Source organism: Eumetopias jubatus, unplaced genomic scaffold (assembly GCF_037043125.1).
Source record: "Eumetopias jubatus isolate StellerSeaLion01/CBP00866 unplaced genomic scaffold, mEumJub1_p1.0 scaffold_8, whole genome shotgun sequence".
NCBI lineage: Eukaryota > Metazoa > Chordata > Mammalia > Carnivora > Otariidae > Eumetopias > Eumetopias jubatus.
The window spans coordinates 116,430,624-116,457,519 of NW_028274814.1; the positions used below are offsets into that span (position 1 = coordinate 116,430,624).

The following is a 26,896-nucleotide window of genomic DNA, read 5'->3' on the forward strand; positions in this document are numbered from 1 at the left end:
AAACTGCAGGGCAGGCTGGATATTTCAACAGCACCTACCATATGACTCACCCCGGGCTCTGGAGATATTGCCCACATATCTCTGGGTATTCCTGTGTTTGCCTCAGAGAAACTCCACGCCCTGCACCGTGACCAACACGACGGCCAGCAATCAGATACTGTGTTCAACCCACCCCTGGATAAATGGGCTCTTTGTGCTGCCAGAAGATGCACATTCTCTATGTGGGCGGTGGGGGGGGGGGGGGGGGGCACGGACTAGAAGGAGGTTCTGCTATCCCACAACTCTGGGATGGCAAGAAGACCCCAGAAGACACCTAGTCTGGCACTCCTGGTTTGCTGATGAGGAAATGGGTTCAATTCAACAAACTCTGGCTGGGCAGAGTCTGTGCAAAGCAGTGAACGGAGCACAGGAAACACCAACACGAATGATGGCAGAGGGAGCAGGAAATGGCCCCCACGACTCGGGAAGGGCAAAGGCTCAGAAGAAGTGAGAGGAGTCAGGAGACTCCTCTGTGGCCTCATTCACGAGGCAGAGGCTCACTGGTGCCTCTGCGTGTCAGGCTCAGCGAGGCGTGCTAGTGTCGGAGGGGGCACAGTCCCCCTGGCCCCCGCCCTCAGTCTAGCAGCCAGGGAAACAATGGCAGCCTCTGAGGAAAGCCCTGAGTGTACTTGGTGCTGTCCGGCAGCCCGGGGGCAGCGAGGAGGAATGGGGGAAAGGGACCACGGTGATGCGAGGCAGGAAGGAAGCGACTTGTCACTCAGAAGGTGCTTCAGGTAAAGGGAGTTCTGAGAACTGGTCAGCCAGACAGCAGGTAAGGACTTGGAGGATTCAACTCAAGGTCAAGAAGGCAGAACTGGAGGGGCGCCAGGGCGGTTCAGTCGGTTAAGCGTCTGCCTTCGGCTCAGGTCATGATCCTGGAGTCCTGGGATCGAGCCCCGTATCGGGCTCCCTGCTCGGCGGGGAGTCTGCTTCTCCCTCTGGCCCTCCCCCCTCTCATGTGCTCTCTCTCATTCTCGCTCTCTCAAATAAAATATAAAATAAAATAAAATAAAATAAAATAAAATAAAATAAATAAAATAAAATAAATAAAATAAAATAAATAAAATAAAATAAAATAATAAAATAAAATAAAATAAAATAAAATAAAATAAAATAAAATCTTTAAAAAAAAAAAGGCAGAACTGGGTCGGCAGATGGCAGGGATCAGACCTTGAGGGTTCCCATGAAATCGTGCTAGGGTGTTTGATTTCACCCAGTAGGGCCACACGTGGCAGCTGCTAAGGGAAGTGGGATGACCAGACCCCAGTCTCAGGCAGGTGCCTCTGGGGGAACCATCCGGTGGGACACGCTGGCACCTGCTGTAGGAATCGAAGGCCAGAGTTAGCGGAGGCTGGACAGGGTAGTGGCAGGGAAGGAGAGAACGGCGCTTGAGGTACACCAAGGAGGCCGCATCAAAAAGATACGCCCCCAACTGGCTGTGGGGTTAAAAGGGAGCCTCAAGGAGAACCCCATTTCTCCTTCATGCCTTCTGGTGGCCAGCACGATCATTCACAAGGCAGAAAACTGGGGAGAGGCAGGAGGAGGAGACTGGGGGTAGAGGAGGGCTCAGCTCCAGACGTGGATGGATTCGAGGTTCCGGTGGGACACCCAGATAACTACAGGTGCCCAGATGAGCGCTCAGAGAGAGGAAGGAGCTGAGAACCGGAGCCCGCCGCCACAGTGCCTGGGGGCAGCTTACTGAGGGGGTGTGCACGGACTTGAAAGGTCAGGCAGATCTGATCAAATCCCCGCTGCCATTTAGTAGCTATACGACCTTGGGCAAATAAATTAATCTTTTTGAGACTCTGACCTCATCTGAGGAAATTCCTCCTAGAAATTATGAAATCAGAAAAGGAACTGCTGTCATACCACACACGAGGTATTTCATATCTTTTCCTGCCCTTTTGTGATCGTATACTGCTTCACGTTATAATAATTCAAATACTAACCCTGCAAAAGATTACAAGCTTTCCTGCTGTCATTTATCTTTAAATCCCTTTTGACCTCCCTTGTATGAACAGATTCTCAAATAGGTGAATTGCCATAAGTCACATGAAAAAATCAGGCCAGGGTGCCTGGGTAGCTTAGTCAGTTAAGTATCTGCCTTGGGCTCAGGTCATGATCCCAGGGTCCTGGGATAGGCTCAGCGGGGAGCCTGCTTCTCCCTCTCCCTCTGAGGGTTTTCAAAAAACATCAGGCCAGAATGGTCAGAGAACCAGGGGTTTCCTGCCCTTCACATTAAGTAACAAATGCAAAGATTTCAAGACTGTTGTGTGGTTTTAGTGGTATCGATTTAATTCCGTGTTGGGGGGGGTGTGATGGAAGAGAGAAGGGCACTGGGGTTTGGAAACAAGAATACTGTCATTATAATAAAGCCTAGTCTACAGAACTTTACTCTTTATATAAACCTGTACTGTAATATTTAAGAGGAAGAGTGTCTACCAAAGTTAATATTGCATAGCCTCTATCCTCTCGCTCAGTTCAAATAAAGGTCTTAAACAAATATTAAAAATAAATCTAGCAAATGGATCTTGCCTTAAACTAAATGTTAAATCAATACCATACTTTTTATATAAGAAAAATATATTTTCTCTGCTGGACTCATTTTGCTTATTCTATTTATAACTCTTAAAATGAACATCTTAAAACTACAGGTAAGATTTAAAAATCAGACTGCCCACTAAGGCATACAGAATTCAATTCCACATAGCCAAGCTCATTCATTTTTCTTCTGGTTTTGCCTTCAAATTTGGGCTCCAATTTGTCTTACCTCTTTATATGGCTGCCGTCCTAGTCTGAAAATACCTTGGTCACTGGACATTTTCTGTTATCTCCAACTTACTTGCTAAAACACATTCACAATCGCCTCTTCCTTCCTTCCCAGTCCTTCCCTGGTAGCTTCGGACACCCATGCCTTCATCCACAGCCCAGCTCTGCGTACCCACTTCATGGCTGTGTCCCGGTCATAAATATCTCAAAATAATTCACTCAAGTTTGTAATATAAAATTACTTGACAATCACCCCCAGACTCTCTAGTAGTTGGCTCATTTAATAAGTTTGATTAAACACAGAGCATGATTCAATTCAGAGCTATCTTCAGAACTTGTTTGATTCCTGGCTGTCTTCCGCCTGACCACATGTGGTCTGGCTCAAGCATGACCAGTTTGAGAGGGCACTTTGGTCCCTGAGTGCCGAGACAGAGCATGTACCCACTCGTCAACACACCAGCTCTAACCTGAGGTTCCTATTGCTCCCAGACTGTCTGGACTCTGGATGGTTCCCTTTAAATTCACAATATACCTGGCCGCCTTCTTAGCCAGCATCTAAGATTTCTACTCTTACAGGCCTATAGATCCAGGGTGTCTCCTAGTTCTTTGCCTTGAATAGACCTGAACTTCCCAGACTGAACCGATTCACCTCATCTTCTGTGTGTCTCAAAGATCCTCTCGAAGCTCGCTGCCTGTAGGAGGTACAATGAAGGAGGTGGAGCCAGATAAGAGGGCATCTGCCGCAAAGCTGAGCAGCCCCAGGGCACAGAGTTCCTGATCTGCGTTAGGTATCTCTCAGACACTAGGAGATGCACGCAGTCTGGGTCAGAAGACTACTGAGAAGGAATTCTTTCAATTTAAACGTTACTTTGAAACACACACACCCCTAACTAGACCATTACTTGCATTAGAGGTTATGAATAACGAAGAGCATCTCATCACCACGATGCCTCACTCACAGCCGTCCTACCGCATCTGCCAAAGGAGCTGCTCATATTCAGGGAAGAGTGTACCATAATCTAGAGCATCATTTTCTCACTATCACATTATGCTCCAAGACTGTCGTACTTTCTTCAGAACCCAATTCAGGTTCTGTGACCTCATGTGACCCAAAGAATTCTACTGGCAAATTCAGGGTTAATTGCTTGCTTTACTAAGCTCTTTCTCCATTCTATTCTCCCTCCCTCCCTCCCTTAGCCACCTTTTAAATTCTTCTTGTTTATGAAATATCTTTATTAATTCCTTAGACCAGCAGCCCTGGGGTAAGTCTCAAGTTTTGTGTAAGTAGACAAGGATAGTTAGCTGCTCACCTGCTGGATCAAAATAACCTGGGGTAGGAAAGTCTTTTGAAAATAAAAGATTTCACCAGTTAAGTTGGTAAAACTTTGGAAAGACCTTCTGTTCCCCTCTTTCCATATTTAAAAGACACATTCCCCATGACCTAACAATTTCACTTTTAGAAATTTAACCGTATATGGTTAAATAAATAATGGATAGATTCATTTTGTGCACAAGACATTTCTGTAAGGATACATAAGAAACAACAGTTTTTATCTGTGGGTATAAAGACTGTAAGTTAGAACATTTTCCACCTTATGTCCTTTATGGGATTTTTTTCTATAAACTTGCATTCTTTAAATTACCTAGTTAATAGGAAAAAAGTGAACCTTCATAATTTAGGCTTAAAGTGCTACATTCTTCATTTAACAATGTTATTCAATCTTTGTTAAGCAGGAAACAGAACAAACAAGGCACAAACAGAAACTCAAGAGATCAGATACACGTGAAAATGTGTTTGCTCTAGCAGCTGATTTCATCTTTCAACTGCAGGAACTCTTAAGAGTCTCAGATCTGTTTGTTTTTTCCTCAAGCACCTGCTATATGTGTTATAGACTCTTCTATAATCTAAATGGCTTGATTAAACCATGAACCTTGTGCTAAACATGTGTTTACACTTAAGATCAGTTTTACTCTGGAAATTGGGGTGATATTGGGAAGAGAGAGAAGCCTCCCTTTGTCAAACCTTAAAAAGAATTACACACACACCCTCAAATTAAAAAAAAAAAAAAAAAAAAGACTAAAGCCCAGGCCCTTTATAGGACTTACTGAATCTCTGGGTCTGGGAGTCCAATCTCTATATATTTTTTTAAAAGATTTTACTTATTTATTTTGACAGAGAGAGAGAGACAGCGAGAGAGGGAACACAAGCAGGGGGAGTGGGAGAGGGAGAAGAAGGCTTCCCGCTGAGCAGAGAGCCAGATGCAGGGATCATGACCTGAGACGCTTAACAACCAAGCCACCAAGGTGCCCCAATCTCTACATTTTGAACAAGCTCCCCAGCTAAGTCCTGTGTTGCTGGTACTGCCTCGTGCACACCGGAGGTAACTACGCTTAGCAAACACTATGTCTTATCCAAAGGGAACAACATAGCATAGAGCAGAAAATTCTGTGAACAAAGGTGTTCACTATTACACAACTCCGAAGCTTTTTTAAAAAATAACTTTTTTTAAAAAAGACTTTTATTTATTTATTTAGGGAGCATGAGCGACAAGGAGCAGAGGGAGAGGGAAGGAGAGAACCTCAAACAGGCTCTATGCTCAGCACAGAGCCCAAAGCAGGGCTCAACCTCACGACCCTGAGATCATGACCTCAGCTGAAATCAAGAGTTGGACGCTTAACCGGCTGAGCCACCCAGGTGTCCCTAAAATAACTTTTTAAAAAAGTGATACGGTGTTTGGAATTAGCACTGGGTGTATGCAGAACCCTCCAGGCCCGGTCATCAACCCAACTCTTCCGGCTCGTTTGTGGTTGTCAGGGGCAATATGGGGAAGAGCCATCTTTGGGGCTGGGAGGGAGTTCAAATAGCGTAGACCAGTGTTTTTCAAATTATGGCTGCAACCAACCACCTGATTCCTGGGCCCTGCCTGACCAACGGTGCAGGGGCCGAACCTGCCGATGTGCATCAGACAGCCTCCTTTATCCCCCCCACCTCTGCCCTATTCTTATACCCAGTACAGTTTCATTAACTCCTAGGCTAGTCCGCTATTTCCTGAACACCCCATTGTAAGACCACCTCAGGCCCCTGCTATCCCAGCCCCACCCCAGACTTAGTGAATCAAAATCTCTAATAGAGGTTTCATGTGTTAAACCAGTGCCCCAAGTTATTCTTAAAAATGGGGAGGTTTGGGACTCACCAATTCAGGTCAAACTCATTTTAAAATAAAGAAACCAAGGCCCCATGAAGTTGAATTATTTCCCCGAGGACTTGATACCTGATTAATGATAGCTGGGACACCAAAAACCTGGTGAGCTAATTCTTTCCTCTCATACCAGCAGTACTTATTAATGTTTATCATGAGTACCTGTGCAGTTTCTGATTCACCATGAGGAGGCTGTGACTAATGAAGTTTGAACCCAGAGGGCATGTCAGAACATCTATCTTCCCCTTGGAGCTTTTCCACTTTCAATATCAGGATGAGGAGAAATATAAAAACCGCACATCTGATAGAAAAGTAAAGACAGCCCTACACATTTATAACCAGATGAGGAGGATTCGAAAGTCTCGCTATTCTCCAAATATTAGAACCTTTAGCAAAAAGGACTCTAATAAATCACACACTTCCGGTTAGAGCACCAGCCTGCACCTTGCTGTGGGAGAGGGGGAGGCGCGGCGTCTCCTGCAGAGACTACAACCTCATCCTGGAACCAGTATCTCCACACCTATCAACAACGAACCGAACCGGCAAGAGAAACAAAACCCCCAGCTTGGAATGCGCACAGCAAGTTTTCATTCAGGGGGAGTTCAATCGAGTTATAATTGTCTCTAATCGGCCCTCCCACGCGCTCTCACAATTTACAGCTGTAATCAGTTCCACAAAGAATGAGCTAAATTTCTTTTCTACCTTTGAAATCAGAATCATCTCCGGTTAGGCTCTTAACCATTACTGTTTTGATTTCTTTTTTAATATACCAAGGTATAAGAAAAGGATGAATGAACGAATAAAAGCAAAGATTCACGCAGATCTTTTGGAAATAAGCACTGATCCCTATGACCTAATGATAACTCAGTGGGATTTAAATTTGTAACAGGGACCGATGCCAACTTGGGGAACCATTCCGTTCCAGGGCACGCCATCCAAAAAACACATTCATCTGGTCAGACATTTTCCATACTCCGATTTTTATCTTTCTTGGCATGCTCGACTCTTCTCTAATAAAGTCACAACCCTCTGTTGCCATGGAACCCAATCAGACATGGAGCCTGTTACTATGACTTCCCTGCGAGTCTAAAAAAAGACCCAGTGACCAAAAGAACAGCCCTCACTTAAAAAAAAAAAAAAATCCAAGGCAAAGAGGCTCCAAAAAATGACCCAATCCTTTTATATCCATTGAAGTTTAAGCTTTCATGCAGGCCAACTTGAACTCTGGAGACAAAGCTAGCCAGTGTTTTATAAAAATTTTTCAGCCGGGACATCCCACAGAAGGCAATTTTATAAATAAGTACCTGGCAAAGAATGTAAAACTGTTTTTAGCATTTCTTCTTCTTCTTTTTTTAATTCTAGGCAAGCTTCCTTAAATTTGAGTAGCTGTTTACCAAACATATGTCAATCAGCAGCTACCAAATTGCAATATTCATTTCCACCAATACTTAATTTTTGCCAAAAAGCTCAGTATTTCTCTGGAAAGAAAAGATAAGCAAAACGGTATAATCGACCCTGTGTTCTGTCATATCTGGAGCTGGACTAAACCTGGAGAAAAGAATATGAGACTTATAGCAGAGGGAGTGAAGGAAAGAGAATTAACAAGTGTGGAGTGCTGCCCATGGGCTGGGCAATTTTATGTCATCGTGGGAACCCTGCAACAGAGGCACTTCTGTGTCTCTCTCACAGATAAGGTACCAAGGCTCCGGGAGCTTAAGAGCTTGCTCAAGCTGCCATGCTAGAATGGTGTCTGTCTTCCAAAGCCCAAGCTATCCATTCATTCAACCAACATTTATTTCTGGCCTCACAGGTGCTATGCATTTTGTTTGGCTTCTTGTTCTTTTTTTTATTTATTTGAGAGAGAGAATGAGATAGAAAGAGAGAACATGAGAGGGAGGAGGGTCAGAGGGAGAAGCGGACTCCCCACCGAGCAGGGAGCCCGATGCGGGACTCGATCCCGGGACTCCAGGACCATAACCTGAGCGAAAGGCAGTCGCCTAACCAACTGAGCCACCCAGGCACCCTCGGCTTCTTGTTCTTTATGATAGAACTTGCAGCCCATAAAGCTTGTCTGTGAAGAGGGCGTGGAGTCTATCTGTACCGGTCCAAGGGGCCAGTTGGGGCCGTACCCCTTTATAATAAGCACCGTATCTGCACAGCAGCAGCCAACCCTTGGGAGAGTCATCAGTAAATGCCCTGGCCACTTAAATAAGATGACAAGGGGCCAGACACCCTCTACCATCCCTCAAAAGACTGGCTGCTGAGGAGGACTTCCAGCCGCGGACTCTGCAGTGGGGAGGACCCCGAAGCTCCAGGTGCCTGGTCTTGTGCAATTTTAGTAATGAAGTAAAAGCCACGCCATGCAAACTCACAAGTTATTCTACCTAACACTGGTTTGGGAGAACTGATTTCAAGAAATGACTAGTAAGAAGGAATATGGAGGCGCCTGGCTGGCTTAGTCGGAAGAACATGGGATTCTTGATCTCAGGGCCAGGAGTTCAAGCCCCATGTTGGGTAGAGAGCTTACTTTAAAAGAGAGAGATTTAAAGAAGGGATATATAAAAGCATGGAAATTAATTTAGAAGTTATATTATTAATCACACCAGCCTTTTCAGCTAGAGGCAATCCACCTATTTCATCATATAATAAATACAACTACTTCCGTTAAAAGAAATTTCAAAAACCAAAAAAAAAAAAAAAACCAACACAAGACCACAAAGAGATGCCATTTCCACCCGCCAGGAGGGCTATAATCACAGGACAGCAGTAAGAAGCACTGGCGAAGATGTGGAGAAACTGGAGTGCTGGTCCATTGCTGGCAGGAACGCAGTTGGGGACGTGGTGGGGACACGGTGGGGACGCAGACCGGTACAGCTGCTGGGGAGACACTCTGGCAGATCCTCAAAAGGTGGAGCACAGAACTCCCAGGCGGGCCAGCATTTCTACTCCTTGGCACGGACCCAAGACAAAAGCAAGCCTAAGCCCACCCAGACACTCGTACAGGGATGTTTAGGGCAATACAGCAATCCTAACGGCCCCAAACCGGAAACAACCAACCCAAGTGTGCGTCAGCTGATGAGTGGATCAACAAAACGCAGGACGGCCATGCAATGGAAGGTTATTTGGCAATAAAAAGGACTGAAATGCTGACACATGCTACAACAAGGATGAATCTTGGAAACTTGGCGCTGACTGAAAGAAGCCAGGCACAAAAGACCACATTACATCTGATTCCATTTACAGAAAATCTCCAGGACAGGCAAATCCAGAGGAACAGAAGGTAAGTTAGTGGATGGAGCGGCCTGGGGGCTTGGGAGGGAGGAAATGGAGAGTGACTGCTAATGGGTCTGGAGTGTTTTGGGGGGTGATGAAAATGTTCCCAAATGGATTGTGGTGGTGATTGCACAACTCTGCAGATATACTAAAATCCATGCAATCATACACTTTTAAATGAGGGAATTGTATGGTATGTGCACTGTAGCTCAATAAAGCTGTTATTTAAAAGAACAAAAAGGGAAAAAACAACACAACCAGTTTTTTGTTTTGTTTTTGGTTGCCCTATTAAATAAGAAAACAGCCCAAGCGAAGAGACTGCCTGACCTTGGGACAAGTTGTTTGTCTCTGGGGGTCTCTGTGCCTCGTTAAGGAAACAAGACTCATGTCTGAACCAGAAGCTCTCTTCTAGCTCCCTCGAGATGGAAAAACCACTTGTATGAACACCTCTCGGTGTTCAAACAAGGGGAGTCAGACCACCTACTCTAGCGGAATCTTTCCAAGCTTCCTTGGTCCGATTCTTCCCTTCACCCCCATGTTTCCAATCCTCAACCGATTTCTGAGCATCTGCTACATGTAAGTCTTGATGCTAGACCGTTTTCATGACCTCTAGTTCTCAAGCCCACAGTCCACAGGGGAGGTTAAGTATCATTCTCATTGTACAGATGCGGAACAGACTCAAAGATGATGCAGGTGGCCACGTGGCAGAGAGAGGATTTGAACTCAGAACCAAAGTCTGCTTGTTTCTCTTCCTCTTACACCTGGGTTTTTCAAACTGGCTCCACAGGCATATTCTTGGAACTTCCATGGGTTTGCTACAAGCGATTTTAAATGATGTATTTATTTGGATGGCAAAGAATATTAACATAACCGTATTGGGAGATCACAGAGATAACCAGCTGTTAATCAGTTACTATGCTGAGATTTCAAGACCTTCTGTACGTTTATTCACGCTGGGCTCAAGTATTAGTACTTCTTTGGTCAGTAGGAAACACGATGGCTATCAGTTTCCTGGGACTGCACCATAAATTGGGTGGCTTAAAACAACAGAAATTTATTGTCTCAGTTCTGGAAGCCTGAAATCAAGGTGTCAGCAAGGCCAGGCTCCCCCTGAGGGTGCTAGGGAAGGAACCGTTCCAGGCCTCTCCACCAGCTTCCAACAACCTCATCAGGTGTTCCCTGGCCTGTAGTTAAATCACACCGATCTTCGGTCAGTCCTCACATTGTAGGTGCTCTCCCGGGGTCTTCTGTGCACGCCTGTCTCCAAATCCCCTCTTTTTAGAGACCAGTCATACTGGGTTACAGCCGATCCTAATGACCTCATTTTATTTTGACTTGGTTCCTTCTGTGAAGACCCTATTTCCCAGCAAGGTCATATTCTGAAGTTCTGGGGGTGAGGGCTTTGTAAAGGCAAACTCACTCCTGTGTCTTCTCTCACCCTACTACCACACTGCTGGTCACCACACAAACCTCCAACACCAGCTGCATATCCTACAATTCAACTCCATTCCGACACTATCCACCTGCAGACAGCATCCGATCACACAGGTTAAGGGATCAGTACTACAAGTCCGCCAACCCCTGCTTCAGCCACCAATCTCCAGTCCAGATTGTCACCTGTATTTCTGACCCATTGGCTACAGACCCAGAGGCTCCCATGACCCTCTCCCTGGTTCCATTAATTTGCTAGAGTGGCTCACAGACTCAGGAAGACGTTTACTCAATTACCAGTTTATTATAAAAGGATATAACTCAGGAATAGCCAAACAGAAGAGATGCACAGGCAGGGTCCAGGGAAAGGACGCAGAGCTCCCATGCACTCTCTCAGAGCCACTCTCCCTGCATCTCCATGTGTTCATCAATCTGGAAGCTCTCCACACCCCAACCTCTGGGGCTTTCATGGAGGCTTCATTATGAAGCCATGCTAGATTAAACCATTGGCCACTGGCGATTATATCAACCTCCAGCCCCTCTCCCCTCCCGAGAGGTGGGAGGTGGGACTGAAAATTTCATTCTACTCCTCAAGGTTGGTTCCCCTGGCAACGAGCCCCATCCTTACGGGCTTCCCAAAAGTCGCTTCATTAGCAAACTCCACCGCGTTTGAAAGGGGCTTGCTATATAAATCACAAAGACTCCCATTTCACTTTTATCATTACAATCACTTAGGAAATTCCAAAGGTTTTAGGAGCCTTGTGTCAGAGATGGAAACAAAGACCAAATATATACAGTTGATCTTTGAACAACAGGAGTTGGAAAGACACGAGTCCACTTACACGTGGATTTTTTACAGTGCAGTACCGTGTATGTGTTTTCTCTTCCTTATGATTTTCTTAGTAACATTTTCTTTTCCCTAACATATTTATTGTAAGAATACAATATGTGATATATACATATGACCTATAAAATATGTGTTAATCAACTGTTTAGGTTATCAGTAAGGCTGCCGGTCAACAGTGGGGTACGTGTAGTTATTTTTTTGGGGGGGGACCAAAGTTACACATGCATTTTCCACTGTGGGAAGGGGGGTGTCGGTGCCCCTAACCCCGCACTGTTCAAGGGTCAACTGTATTTATTATAAATCACAATATCACAGACTTCAACATCTCGTTTTGAGGGGACACATTTCAACCCATAACCCTGACTTTAAATGTAAATGATGCAGCATTTCCAGATGAAGGTCAAAGGGTCTCACAGTGAAAGAAGGTGTCATACACAAAATTTTTCCAACAGGAGAGTTAACGGATTGAGCCTTTCCACATCATAACAGGTGAAAGAAGCATTCCAAATGCAAAAGAAAACCTGCCTGTATGGATTTAGATTATCTGCATATTAAGAGAGTGTGAACTTAAATGGTTACTAGCTTTGTATTTTTTATGCATTTGAAGGTTTTCATAATAAAATGTTCAGGGAAAATTGCCTTAGACTGTTGAGGAAATCTAATGAAATCTTTATTCTTAACACCTAAATAAAAACACCAATTAGTATCTCTGAACAAACACTTCTCTATAAGCCAAGAGCAAGGAAAAGATAAATTTTAAAATATGAAAATAAGGTATGTGTTTTCCTAATTAGACTTATTTATATAACAAATGTAGCCAATGCCTTAACTTGTCATTTGATGTCCTTAAACAATGAACTCTGAAAAGAAAGTCCTGCTATCTGTTGGGAGTGTATAATCTCAAATATTACACTAGTATTTATGCATGAAATTCTTAATGCATCCTTTTCTTCCCTGTTTCCTTCCATTTCCCTATGTATCCAAACATTTATTGTGCATTCTGTGCCAAGCACAGAAGATGCAGTCCCTGCCCACTTTCTGGTGGGGAGAGACACAAGTGACAAGAATATGGAAGTTCACAACAGACTTGGGCACAGGTTGGGTAGGGAGAACCCAAGTCAGGTGGGAGATGAGAATGGGAGTCAGGGAAGACGCTTTCAGTACGTTATCTTGGAAGCCTTCAACACCCTTCTAAAGAAAGAATTATACTTATTTTTTACATGAGGAAACCGGCTCAAACTGGTTGAGGAAATGGTCGAATGTGAGCTCACACAGCGTGGAAGAATTTAAAACCCAGGCCTAGCCTCCCCAGGGCGCTGGTACCACACTGCCCCTCCGAACTCTAGGCACACGAAAGGAGGGCTTGAAAATGGCCTGCGTTTAGAAGATCTGACCACTTCTCATCACCTCCACTGCTAGCACCCTCATCCAAGGCACTGTCACCGTGCCCCACACGTCCCTCGACACCAGCTCACACCCACCTTTAATCCGGGAGTCCAGGCAAATTTGGAAAACATAAAGCAGCCTCCCGCTACCCCCGGGACCCCGTGTCCTCACTCAGCTCCTGCCACGTGGCCCCACGGATGCGCCTCACCTACAACAGGCATACCCCTGTCCCAGGGAGTCCCTGCTTGCTGTTCCCTCTCCCTGGAATGCAATTCCCCTTACAGACCTGCATGGCTTACTTCCTCAGGTCCTTCCTCAGTGACACCTCTGGGAAGAGCTTTCCTTGAGTTTCCTATTTACAACTGCTTCTTTATACTCCCACCCCTCGGGTCTCCCCAGCCCCCTTGCCGTGATTTATGTTTGAACACTGTACCTACCACCATTTAACATAATGTGTATTTTACCTATTGGTCTGGTCCGTCAACCTTGCCTTACCAGAATATGAGCTTGATGAGGGCAATTTTTGCTTTGGTTCCTGGGATGCCTGGCACATAGTACGTGCTCAGTACGTATTTGTTGAATTAGGCTGAAAGCAGAATGGTTACGAGCACGATTCATACCTGGGCTGCTTATGACTGGGCTCTCGCACATACCACATTCCCGACCTGGTGAAAGGGAGTCATCAGGAGACACCTGCAGTACGGGGTAGGAAGAAGCCAATCCAAGGTTTGCAAGGGACATCATTCTTCAACCCAGTGCCGTGAAAAGGCACTCGAGTGACGCCTTTTCCATGCCACCGGCTGTGGGGACACAGGTACCATCAATCTTGATGCTACCATCCAAGGAAGCCCATTAGGACCAGTGGTCCCAGAGCTATCAATCTCACCCAGAGCTGTCCTGGGTGACAGGGGCTCCTCAGACAAAGAAATTAGGGGAAGTAAAGGGGAACCTACAATTTTGCCTCCTCTCTAAGCGCTAATCAACAAGAAAACTCTGCTGGGGTGTTCAAGAAAGTCCTTATGTCCCCAGGCTGAGCTCCACCTGTTCACATGATGGGTATTTTCTTACACTGGCCTGTTGTACCGCAGGTCCACGAACGCTCACCAGAGCTACTAAAAGAAAACCACAGGGGTTCAAGTCTCCAGGAGTTCTCAGACAGCAAAGGGCGGACTCTGAACTTGCCTAGACAGTGGCCGCAGGAGTGAGACTGTCTAAGCATCTCAGCATCTGCTGAGTCTACAGACTGATGGACGGTGAAGAAGCAATCATGACAGGATCACACAGGAGCAAACAGCAGAAGCTTTCAAAGGATGGCAAATGGAATACTCTCCTGTGGGGAGGAGCCCCTGTCACAGAGGGTGTGTCTGCCAGATTCCAAACTCATCCTCATTCTAGTCGCTTGTAAAAATCCTGGCCACGTGCATTAGCCCAGGAGGGGGGCAGGAGTGGAAATGGGGTGACACATAATAATAGGAAATCCATAAGCACCTGACTTCATATAGTTCTACAAGGCGCCAGGGTGCCTTTCAGCTCTGAAATTCTATGAAGGAACTAAAGTCATTGCAAGGCTGTTTCTGAGAAGCAAATAAAACCCCGCTGAGAAATGGTACTATAATTTCTTGAGTTTGCGTCAGTCTGTTTTCTTCAGTGAGCAAAAAGGTGACTGGTTTAGGTTACAAAAGCAATGTTCCACTATAAAAACCTGCTGGTTGCCATGACAATTAACATCTCTGTTCCTCCCTTTTCTGCAGCATCCTTCTTCCGTCTGAGTCAAATCAAAGAAGCTATCTGTGACGCCCATGATTTAGTATTTCCTCTGCACGAGGACAGCATACATATACAACACATACACAAAATACATACCAAAGGGCTAATCGGAGGCGAACCAAAACCTTCCAAATCGCTACCATCTGTCCTCCTCTGCCAACTGTGTCCTACAAACAACTATCAGGAACAACCCTGCAGCAGGGAGGATGAGCCAGAAAGGCTTAACCGCTGACACCTACTCCTTCTCAGAGTGGGCTCTGGATCGATTCTTCCCAGAAGGGTCCATGTGAGGCCAGGACTCCCTGCAGCACTGTCCTTCTGTGTCTGCAGACTGTCCTCCCCAGCCTGAGCTCCTCAAGAGCGGTGCGCGTCTCACAGACCTCGGGGCCCAGAGTAGTGCTGGGTGCGCAAGGCAGCACTGAGGACAATGATGGAGCTCTGGGATAAGGCAGCCCGCTGCTCCTTATATTTTGCACTGAGTTTGGGCCTAGCTTGCTTCAAATAGGCCCTGTGTGAGAAATAAGCCAGGGGAGAAGTTCTAGATCTGTGCTCTAGGGTGTGTCGCTTGGGATATCTACGGCGCAGCCCTGCTCCTGGTTTCCATCAACTGTGCTCGTTCGTGAGCCTTCCCCAGATCCAGGACAAACCAAAGGAGTAAATCAGAAAGAGCATCGATGTGATTTATCTTCTCAGGATAAAGGTTCTCATCGGGTAGCTACATTTCATCACAAACATGTTTGTTTTAGAAAAGTTATGAAAATGATATGAGGAATTTGACAAACAAGACAGAGGATCCTACGGGAAGGAAGGGAAAAATGAAACAAGACGAAACCAGAGAGGGAGACCAACCATAAGAGATTCTTAATCTCAGGAAACAAACTGAGGGTTGCTGGAGTGAAGGGGGGTGGGAGGGATGGGGTGGCTGGTGATGGACACTGGGGAGGGTATGTGCTATGATGAGTGCTGTGAATTGTGTAAGACTGTTGAATCACAGACCTGGACCCCTGAAACAAACAATACATTATATGTTAATAAAAAATTTTGAAAAAAAAGTTATGAAAATACTGAAAAGCCAGAGAAAGGAAAATAAAGCACCCATCAAGTGTCTACACCTGGGGGTCTGTGTCACTATCCCTTCAGATGTGGAAGCAGTTCGCCCAGTGGTCAGGGGCAAAGGCTCTGGAACGCAGACCAAGCTGGGGTATGACCCCGCACAAGTCATCTACTGGTCCAAGCCTCTGTTCCCCGTCGGTAAGACGAGGAGGGCCGCTCCTCCTGTCCGGCACTTCAGGAAAACTGTGGTAACCTTGGGAAAGCCTTCGTCCCACCGCAGGGAGGACGCTGACTTACACTCGCTCTACCAATACTCTATCCGTACCTGCCACGTGATAAACCAAAATGAGTTCTCTGTGCCAATATCTGGTAAACTTTTTCAATCAACATAAAAGCACGACCCACTGACATGTGAATAAATATACTTCTATAAATTGATGTTTTTAATTCGGAAACAAGAGCTTACCTTAGACAGGTGGTTCTTCATCTTTTTTAAAAGGTCATTTGCCACCAATGAGAACCATTCCAAAGAAAGTACAAATATACAAAAACCACAGACCCTAGGTTAAGACACAGAACACCAGCTCTAATTTCATGCATGTTTTTTAATATTCTGAAGTAACAGAACATTTGAGAAGGAACAGGATTACAAATTAATGTACTTTCTAACTGGAGATTGACGTTCTAGACTGTTCCTAATGCTGTGGTAGTGACATGAGAATAACAGATAAAATCAGTCACAAGAAGCATGGGATTTAAGTCATTTTGCATCTCTGTTCATATTCACATACTTCAGTACTCTTAAAAATATACTGATACTACTTATCACTAAATAGGAATAAAGCACTGACACAGGCAACATCAGGGAATCTTAAAAGCATTACGCTAAGTGAAAGAAGCCACACTGGAAAAGGCTACACACTATCTGATTCCATTTAGAGTACACTCTGGAAAAGACAAAATCACAAGAACAGAAATCAGACCAATGACTACTAGGGACAGCACAGTAATGACTAAAAAGGAACAAAAGGGAATTTTCTGGGGTGATGGAAATATTCTGTATCCTATTTGGATGGTGGTTACAAGACTGTGTCATCATATAACTGTACACTTAAGGGGGGGTTACTGTATGTAAATAATCTCTCAATAAATAAAATATTGACACATCAACTTTTATAGACATAAACAAGAGTAGAATGCTAAATTCTTGACAAGGTGTAAAAAAACTGCCTGCTGGCAAATTCAAAATAACTTTATATTTCCTTTCAGGAAAAATTAAAATGCACACAAACTTGAAACAAATACTATTTAAACACCTACACAAAATCTAGCATCATTATGAAAATTTCCTATGACATATATTAAAATGTGGCTTTAACAAATCACTCTTATAAGTACGAGTACTTGGCAAAGCTACTTAAGAACAGATGGTAAAGGTGAAGATACTTTTTCCTCTGCCCCAGTAATGTCACTTCTAGGCATCTTCCTCAGAGAAATTCTCCCACAAGCATACAGACCTCTGACTTAACCTACCTGTCTACCACTAGGAGAATGGCTATAAACACATGCTGGTTTACTCATATACTGAAATAAGATATAGCAATCAAAAATACAGATGGGAATGAAGTAGGATAAAATTTTAAAACACCATGCTGGAGGGGGGGAACCTGGCTGACTCAGCTGGAACAGCATGCAACTCTTGATCTCAAGGTCGTGAGTTCAAGCGCCATGATGGGTGTAAAGATTACTTAAATAAATAAAACTTAAAAAGACCCAAACACCTAAAAGCCTAAAGAAATAAAATAAAAACACCATGCTAAATAAAATAGCAAATCAGAAAAGAGATGACATTTATATAAATATTTAATACAAGAAACAATACTATATATTGCTTATGAGTTCATTCAACGTATAAAAGCATGCAAAGGAATGAAACCTGACAACGTCGTTATGGAGACCTCTGAGGGCACAGGAAACAAGAAAGCATCCAAAGAGCTGCACCTGGGGCCGTTTATTTCTTAAAAACAAGTGGCAGAAATCTGATGCAAATATGGCAAAATGTTATCACCTATTAATCTAGGACATAAGTATATGGGTATCATATTTTTTAAATGTTTTTTCCAGGTCTGACGCATTTAGTAATTAAAAATAAATCTGTCTACTATTTAACCAGAACTGTGTGGTTAATGACTTGATATGGGTTTTCCTCATGCTCAGAACATCCTTCCCTCTGCGAATCTGGTTTACTTTTTAAATATGGTATAAGCTGTGGTTTCTGATGGACCATTTCATTACCTTATAAGCTTGGAATCTGATGTCACTGCATTTACTTGCAGAGAACATTAACTTCAACCTTAATTAAACAATCAAAGCAAGCATAAACTTAAGAAAATTAAAATCCACTGAGAATTTAATAAGCTAGCTGTCCTAGAAAAACATCCAGGCTCATTTTAGGCTATTGTGTAAATAAACTAAGGAGCAATTATTTAATTTTTTTTCTTTTTTAAAGATTTATTCATTTGAGAGGGGTAGGGAGGGTCCAAGGGAGAGAGAATCTCAAGCAGACTCCCCACTAAGTGCAGAGCCCAACGACGCAGGGCTCCATCTCATGATCCTGAGATCAGACCTGAGCAGAAACCAAGAGTCGGAAGCTGTAACCAACTACGCCACCCAGACACCCCAGGAGCAGTTATTTTAAAGAATCATTTACTAACAAAGCAACTGTGATCTCTGAAATGTCCAAAGTATCAGAAAATATAAAATAATCTTTGTATATGGATTTAGTGTCTCTGTCTTTCAAAAGTATATGTATTATTCTTATTTAGCAAATCTGTTACCATTAAAATTACCCCATATGTGCAACAAATTCTTTCAAAAAGGAAGGTTGAGAAGGCATGAATATCTAAAGATAGCCATAAACACACAAAACTAGGCTGCCTGGAGACAGCGGGAGCTCTTTCGCCATGGCAGCCAGGCCGATCTCCGAGCAGGACCAGGATGTCACTGTCTACGTCGGGAGCCTGGACGAGACGGTTAGCCAACCACTGCTGTGGGAGCGATTTCTCCAGGCAGGGCCAGTAGTCAACACCCACATGCCAAAGGACAGAGGTCACAGGTCAGCACCAAGGCTATGGCTTTGTGGAATTCTTGAGTGAGGAAGATGCTGACTATGCCATTAAGATCATGAACATGATCAAACTCTATGGGAAACCAATACAGGTGAACAAAGCATCAGCTCCCAACAAGAACCTGGACATGGGGGGCCAACATTTCCATTGGCAATCTAGACCCGGAGATTGATGAGAAGCTGCTTTATGATACTTTCAGTGCCTTTCGGGTCATCTTACAAACCCCGAAGATATGTGGGACCCTGACACAGGCAACTCTAAAGGTTATGCCTTTATTAATTTTGCTTCATTTGATGCTTCGGATGCAGCTACTGAGGCCATGAATGGGCAGTATCTCTGTAACTGCCCTATCACTGTGTCCTATGCCTTCAAGAAGGACTCCAAGGGTGAGCACCATGGCTCAGCAGCTGAACGACTTCTGGCAGCCCAGAACCCACTCTTCCAGGCTGACCGCCCTCATCAGCTGTTTGCAGATGCACCCCCTCCACCCTCAGTCCCCAGTCCTTTGGTATCATCATTGGGGTCCGGGCTTCCTCCACCAGGCATGCCTCCTCCTGGGTCCTTCGCACCCCCACTGCCACCTCCTGGAGCCCTTCCACCTGGGATACCCCCCAGCCATGCCCCCACCACCTATGCCTCCTGGGGCTGGAGGACATGGCCCACCATCAGCAGGAACCCCAGGGGCTGGACATCCTGGACATGGACACTCACATCCTCGCCCATTCCCACCAGGTAGGATGTCCCATCCAGGTATGTCTCAGATGCAGCTGGCCCACCATGGCCCTCATGGCTTAGGACACCCCCATGCTGGGCCCCCAGGCCTCGGGGGGCAGCCACCACCCGGAATGCCTCATCCTGGACCTCCTTCAATGGGCATGCCCCCGTGAGGACCTCCATTTGGATCTCCCATGGGTCACCCAGGTCCTATGCCTCCACATGGGATGCATGGACCTCCTCCACTGATGCCTTCTCATGGATACACTGGGCCTCCATGACCCTCACCCTATGGCTACCACCGAGGGCCCCTCCCTCCACCCTGGCCCACCCCCCGGCCTCCAGTTCCCCCTCATGGGCCACTTCGAGGCCCTCTTCCTCAGTAATTTCTCATTCTCTTGCCTCCTGTTCTTTCTTCCCAATATCTTTTCAATTCCTTGGACCAATCAGAGTTGCTGTAGCTCCCTATGGCTAAGGCACTAATCCCTCTCAGGCCTTTTTTTTTTCTTAAGTGTAATGTTTTTCACAGGAGGTTTTATTTTTTTTCTGTGTTGGTCCTAAGTGTTTTGCAAATGCACAGAGAAAATAAAACTAAACTTGTTTAAAAACAAAACAAAACGAAACACAAAACTGTATCATTCATTTCCTATTTGCCCAAAGAAATAAAAGCACTAAACAATGACTGTTGGAATGGTGGGCTCAATTTGCAAAACTGTCCCTTAAACATCAACAAGGCTGAAGAGCTCTCATTTTAACTCTAAGTCTTGCTTTAAAAATAAGAGCTTAGGGGCACCCATCTGGCTCAGTCTGTGGAGCATGTAGCTCTTGATCTCAGGGTGGTGAGTTCAAGCCCCAGACTGGGTGGAGAGTTTACTTAATAAACAAACAAACAAACAAAGATGTTAATAAGTAAACAAAAACAAGAGCTTAATTTGAGCTGTAAGTATGTAAAAAAAACTCTCTTGCCATCAGATCATCTTAAGTGGCCAGACTGCTAGTCAAATTTCTCAGCGGTAGAATTTAATATGCTCCCACTCACCCAAATAGTAGAGCATTTCTGAGGGCTGGAAACAGATAATGATTGGTTATAAGAGCCCTCATGGCTTCCTGGTGGTAACGGGATAAGAATGAATGAAAGAAGACTCTTGCTTTAATTTTGGTGCCCACTTACCCAACAGATGCCAATTCAGTGAGTAGCTCTAAATTGCTCAGTACAGGAGGTAAACTTTATACAACAAATATTACTTGATAGTTGCTTAAGTCAGGAGGCTTTTACAAGCATGATGCCTTTCTCAAATGAAATGTAATAAAAGCACATTCATTCCACCTTTAATATGCTCTTGGGTCAGGTTACAAAACGTTAAGTGTTAGTTTCTGGACACAGACAACAGGTTTAACCTCCCTCTGTGTCAAATGCAAAGATTATAAGGCAGGTGAGCCGCTCAATCATTAACACAGGTGCACATAACAACCCCTTAGCAAGCCACAGGGGTAACTTAACAAATTAGGATAATCAAGCCAAAGAGAGAAACAGCTTATAACCCACAAATACAAAATCTGGTTGTATTCACTATCCTAACGTGAGTGACGAATCCACCTCAGTGTCCTAGGACGAGAACAGCACAGGGCACGAAATCTATTTACTTAGTGAGAGGGGGATAAGCTGGAAAGAGGTCTCTGCCCCGCAGAGCACAAGGTTAGGCGAGTCCCTGCTCTTCCATCTCCCTAGCTGGGATGGTGGACTACAGCAGATTAAGGCGGCAAAGCCGGATGAGGAAGCAACAACACACATTCTTCATATTGTAACAGCTTCTGCAAACATGTGGAAAGTCAGGTTTCTATACTAAATAGGACTCGCTGACAGGCAACATCTAGTTCAAAAGAAAGAATTGAAAGCAAAATTTTTAAAAAACAACGAACTTCACCATCTCGTCCCCTCTACCTTTTGGCCTTTCCTTACTGTAAAGAACACTGGAATCATGCCTATTTGAAAGTTTATAAATGCATGAGCTCGAGTTCTCAAAATGCTCATTCCAAATCCTGGTTTGAGGGGGGAGGTGGGTATCAATCCAGAATAAATGTACTAAAACTATAACCTTTAATTCAATAGTTTAAAAAATAGTTTTAAAACCCAGAGAAAAAGTAGAAATTTATAAAAATAAAACTATAGATGTGGACAGCAGTGTATTCTTAAAGGCAGCTAACTGCGCAAAGGGAACCAAATTCTAAATAGGCCAAAGATTGGGGCACCTGACTGGCTCAGTCGTGAGTTCGAGCCCCATGCTGGGGGTGGAGTTTAAATTTTTAAAAAATAAGCCAAAGATAAAATTTATTAAATCATAAAATATATTAGAAGAACATGGTGTTTGGGTTTTTAAAAGAATCTCAAAGGCCATTGCAAGAATGACACAAATCCCGTAAGCTCTAATATTTTTAAATTTCTTCATGGCAAAGTCTGGTTAATATTTATTCAGTGTTTGCTACATGTAAGGCTCCATGCTCAGCATACACACAACATATCATTAAAACAGTGTAGTAGGGAGCGCCTGGGTGGCTCAGTTGGTTAAGCGACTGCCTTCGGCTCAGGTCATGATCCCGGAGTCTCGGGATCAAGTCCCGCATCGGGCTCCCTGCTTGGCAGGGAGTCTGCTTCTCCCTCTGACCCTCTTCCCTCTCGTGCTCTCTCTCTCTCAAATAAATAAAATCTTTAAAAAATATATTAAAAAAAAAGTGTAGTAGGGGGTGCCTGAGTGGCTCAGTCTTTGGCTCAGGTCATGATCCCAGGGTCCTGGGATCAAGCCCCACATCGGGTCCCTGCTCAGCGGGAAGCCTGCTTCTCCCTCTCCCACTCCCCCTGCTTGTGTTCCCTCTCTCACTGTGTCTCTGTCAAATAAATAAAAATCTTAAAAAAACAAAAACAAAAACACTGTAGTAGGTAGAATTCTAAGATGGTTCCCAAGATTCCCACCTGCTGGTGTACATACCCTGTATGATACCCTTCCCTTGTGCGTGAGCAAAACTTCTGAATGTGATAGGGTCTCACTCCCATGATTAGGTTATGTTATACAGCAAAAGTGAAAATATTTTTTTCAAAGATTTTATTTATTTATTTGAGAGAGAGAGAATGAGAGATAGAGAGCACGAGAGGGAAGAGGGTCAGAGGGAGAAGCAGACTCCCTGCCGAGCAGGGAGCCCGATGTGGGACTCGATCCCGGGACTCCAGGATCATGACCTGAGATGAAGGCAGTCGCTTAACCAACTGAGCCACCCAGGCGCCCAAAAGTGAAAATATTTTGCAGATATAATTAAGGTTCCTAATTGGTTGACTTGGGTTAATCTGGGTGCGCCTGGCCTAATCAGGTAAACCCTTTAAGAGAGGGTCTAGGGGCGCCTGGGTGGCTCAGTTGTTACGTGTCTGCCTTTGGCTCAGGTCATGATCCCAGGGTCCTGGGATCGAGCCCCACACATCGGGCTCCCTGCTCGGCGGGAAGCCTGCTTCTCCCTCTCCCCCTCCCCTTGCTTGTGTTCCCTCTCTTGCTGTCTGTCTCTCTCTGTCAAAATAAATAAAATCTTTAAAAAAAAAAAAAAAAGAGAGGGTCTAGAAGAGACAAAATGCAACAGAGTTGGGGGCTCTCCTGTTGGTCTTGAAGAAACAACCACATTTTGAGAGAGTCAAGTGGCAGGGAACAGTGGGCAGCTTCTGGGCTGAGGGGCTGTTTTACAGCTGCAACAATCTTAATTCCATAAACAACCAGTGAGTTTGGAAAAGGATTGCAAGTCTCAGACTAGACTGTAGTCCTGGCTGACACCTTGATTTCAGGCTGATGAAACTCTGAGCAGAGGATGCATACAGCAAACACTGAATAAATATGAACCAGATCCTGTCGCAGTTAAGCTGTACCTAGATCCCTGACCCATGGAAACCATGAGATTAGATAAACGGGGGTGTTTCAGGTTGCTAATCTATGGCAATTTCCTATATAACAGTAGAAAATACAGTCAGGAATGATGAACTGGAGAAGATATGTGTGCAATACAACTTATTTAATAAGTAAAAAACTTCTACAAAACAACTTAAAAGATTAATAACCCACTAGACAAATGGCCAGAATATATTAACAGTTCACAACCCAAATGTTTAAGTATGTGAACATACGATCAACCTTTTGTACTAAGTTACATAAGACGTAACCATTGGGAGCATCTGGGGGAGGGGTACACGGACATCTCTAAACCATTTTTTGCAACCTTCTGGGGGTCCGTGATTATTTCAAGATAAAAACTTTAAAATATGATTAACCTCATTTGTATCAGGAAAAATATTAATTAAAATGAGCTACCAGTTTTCACCTATAAGATGGGCAAGAATCAAAAAGTTTTGTAATACACTGTGTCAGAAAGATGTGAGTTGAGGCATGTTCATATACCGATGGTTATATAAACAGTATATCAGTTTATATATATTCACTGCTGCACACCCCCCCCCCCGCCTCCTAGTGTTGGACAGAGTAGGTATAGTATTCAATTTGGCAATATCGTAACTTAAAATACACACTCTTTTTTTTTAAGATTTTTATTTCTTTATTTGACAGAGAGAGAGACAGCGAGAGAAGGAACACAAGCAGGAGCAGAGGGAGAGAGAGCAGGCCTCCTGCCGAGCAGGGAGACCGACGCGGGGCTCGATCCCAGGACCCTGGGATCATGACCTGAGCCGAAGGCAGATGCTTAATCAACTGAGCCACCCAGGTGCCCCAAAATACACACACTCTTAAGGAGCAATTCCACTTTTAAGAACTTAGCCTACTACCATATTCTTCACATGTGCAAAAAGAAGCATGTGCAAGGGCAGTCACTGAAGTGCCTGTAAAACCAAAAGTCTAGAAGCAATATACGTGTCCTTTAACAAGGTAATAATTAGACAGATTATGGAATACCCATAACCTGGAATCCTGTACAGCAATCTTAAAATAAGGTAGATTAATCTGCACTAATATGACTCAAGAGTAGAATGTTTTCCAGCTTCTCAAGAAACTGCAATTTTACAACATACCCACATTCCCTCATTCTGTCAGTATTAACAAAGCCCCAACCACGGACCAGGATCCACATGTAGATAAATGAACACAATCATCCCCCCATGTGAAAGAATGGAGCAGGTGCTCACAGGCACAGAGGGGAGCCAGGGAAACCACAAAGAAGGAAGCCAGAGTCTGAGGGCTGAGACTGGGTGAAAGACAAAGGTCAGATGAGAGACTCTGGGTGTCAGAGGAAAAAACTGGGATTCTGTCCTCTGGAAGGATGCAAGATATTCACAAGACATCTTGCAAAGCACACATTTACTGTTAAAAAAAAAAAAAAAAAGGAGTGGTCCAGTTGAAGAAGTTCATAATCTGGAGACCATCTCCGATTTCATTAGAGGTATTTCAAAGTATCTCAACTTGAATGCTTGTGGTAAGCTGAGTCACTCTGGCATACCCCTTCGGCTCACGCCTGAAGACGTGCTAATTCTTATAAAAACATGAGGACTGCATGAAGTCCTCTTCAACCCTGCCATTTTGTGGGATGGATTCAAAGGAGATACTCAGACACTGTCTTCATCTGGAGAAATACTTATAAGTAGCCTTCTCAAGCATCTGGACATGCTTCACTCCGCCATGTTCCCGACTAGCTCCACACCCAACAGTTAAGAGGTGAATCAAAGCAGCAAACTATTAAGCTCCATTTCTTCGATCTTCCTCTCAGCCTTCTGTGCTTTTAATGGTTGAAGCTTTCAAGCACTTGCCTGATGCCAATACACAGCCTTACGGAATGGGCCTCAGATTTTCAGATAAATTAAAATCTATGCCAACGAGAGATTCAGTCTCAAATACAGGCCACCTGTTCCAATTAGTGAGATTAAAATAGTACACCACTGACTATCTGAAATTGAGTTCCACACCTTCTGGATTATCACAGTATCTTCACAAAGACGGGGAAAAGGGACTATTGGCCCCAACACACAGTTGCACACACTGAAGTAAATGTGTTGAGGTGCTAAAGCGTAGCTTTCACTAAGGGCATACTTTATTTTTGGACAAGAACTTATCTCAAAATTTCTGTGGAAGGCTGCAGCTCAAGCTACCATTTAATTTCCTTACAACAAGCCTACATACTCATCTTAATTAAATGCAAGTTTACTTCAGAACCACACAGAGCTGAAATTTCTTTTCCACCCACTTTCTGTCCTTGCCTGAAATTCCCAGAGTCCTTATTTCCTGACATTGCACTCTTTTGCCTAAGGCCTTCCATGTCCTCAGTTTCTCTCAGGTCATGAGAAGATGGGAGATCTGGCCCGGAACAGGTACAATTTCCCCTTTTCCCAACCTCTTCCACGTATTCCTACCCGGACAAGGCTGCCTTCAAATCCCCAGAGTGGAGCTTCTGTTCATCTCCACACACTCCAATTTTCACAATCCATGAAAAATATACTTCTAAGCATCTTCTCTAAGTCGTGGGTCTAAAAGAAGTATTTCTAAAAGGATGAGGAGAGATGATACAATACAAACACCCAGTGTTTTCCAAAATGATTCTGAACTATTTTCAGTGGCGTAAAGCGAAAGCAGTAACAGAGAATCACAGTGAGCCAGTGATTCCCTTGAAAACCACCCGCAAGGCCATGCAGGTGATTGGGCTGGGAGAAAAGTCTCTGTTCAGGGCCAGCAGCTCTCTACGGGTGCTCCCGCAGAGGCTCATCCTTGTAATCTCGCACTGCAAGCCCTCGGGGGCTCAGGCAATATTAACTACAATGGGAACGTTGATACTTTAAAAATAAATTTAATTTTGAAGGAGTGAATGGCTTTGGAAATATTAAGTAAATCATCGTACAGGTGGTAGGAAGCTATGCGTAGGTGTGGGAATGACTGAAGTTTGGGGATCTCCGTGGCGGACACGAGTGACTCAACGTCAGAACAACAGCTGCTGTAATGGGTTTCCTCACACCACTTCTCACGCTTGTTCACAGGGCTGCTGAGTGGAGAGGCGGACAATCAAGTCTGACTCCAGAGTCCATACTCTTAACCCTTCATCGTCTTCAAATCCAGAAGTTTTAACTAAGAAAGTGAGGCTGGGGATAGAGAGGCAAAGGTGGTTGAGGAACCCTAAGAGGTAAACCCCCGGATGTGATGGGTAAGGGGGGGGGCGCTGAGGGAGCTTCCCAGACCTCTGGTTTGGGAATATGCTGAACAGGTAAAGTATTCCAGGCTCCAGGCAGGGGAGTGGGGAGATCTGAGAGAATGAACGAAGTCTGGCAT

At 44.4% G+C, this 26,896-nt stretch overlaps 1 protein-coding gene and 1 pseudogene across 4 annotated transcripts in view; one reads left to right on the top strand and one right to left on the bottom strand.

Moving 5' to 3' along the window:
* Positions 1 to 26,896, bottom strand: part of TMCC3 (transmembrane and coiled-coil domain family 3) — a 276,456-nt gene that overhangs the window by 51,474 nt on the left and 198,086 nt on the right. The gene's annotated exons all lie outside the window — the stretch shown is intronic.
* LOC114211002 (splicing factor 3B subunit 4 pseudogene) lies at positions 18,729 to 19,993 on the top strand (annotated as a pseudogene).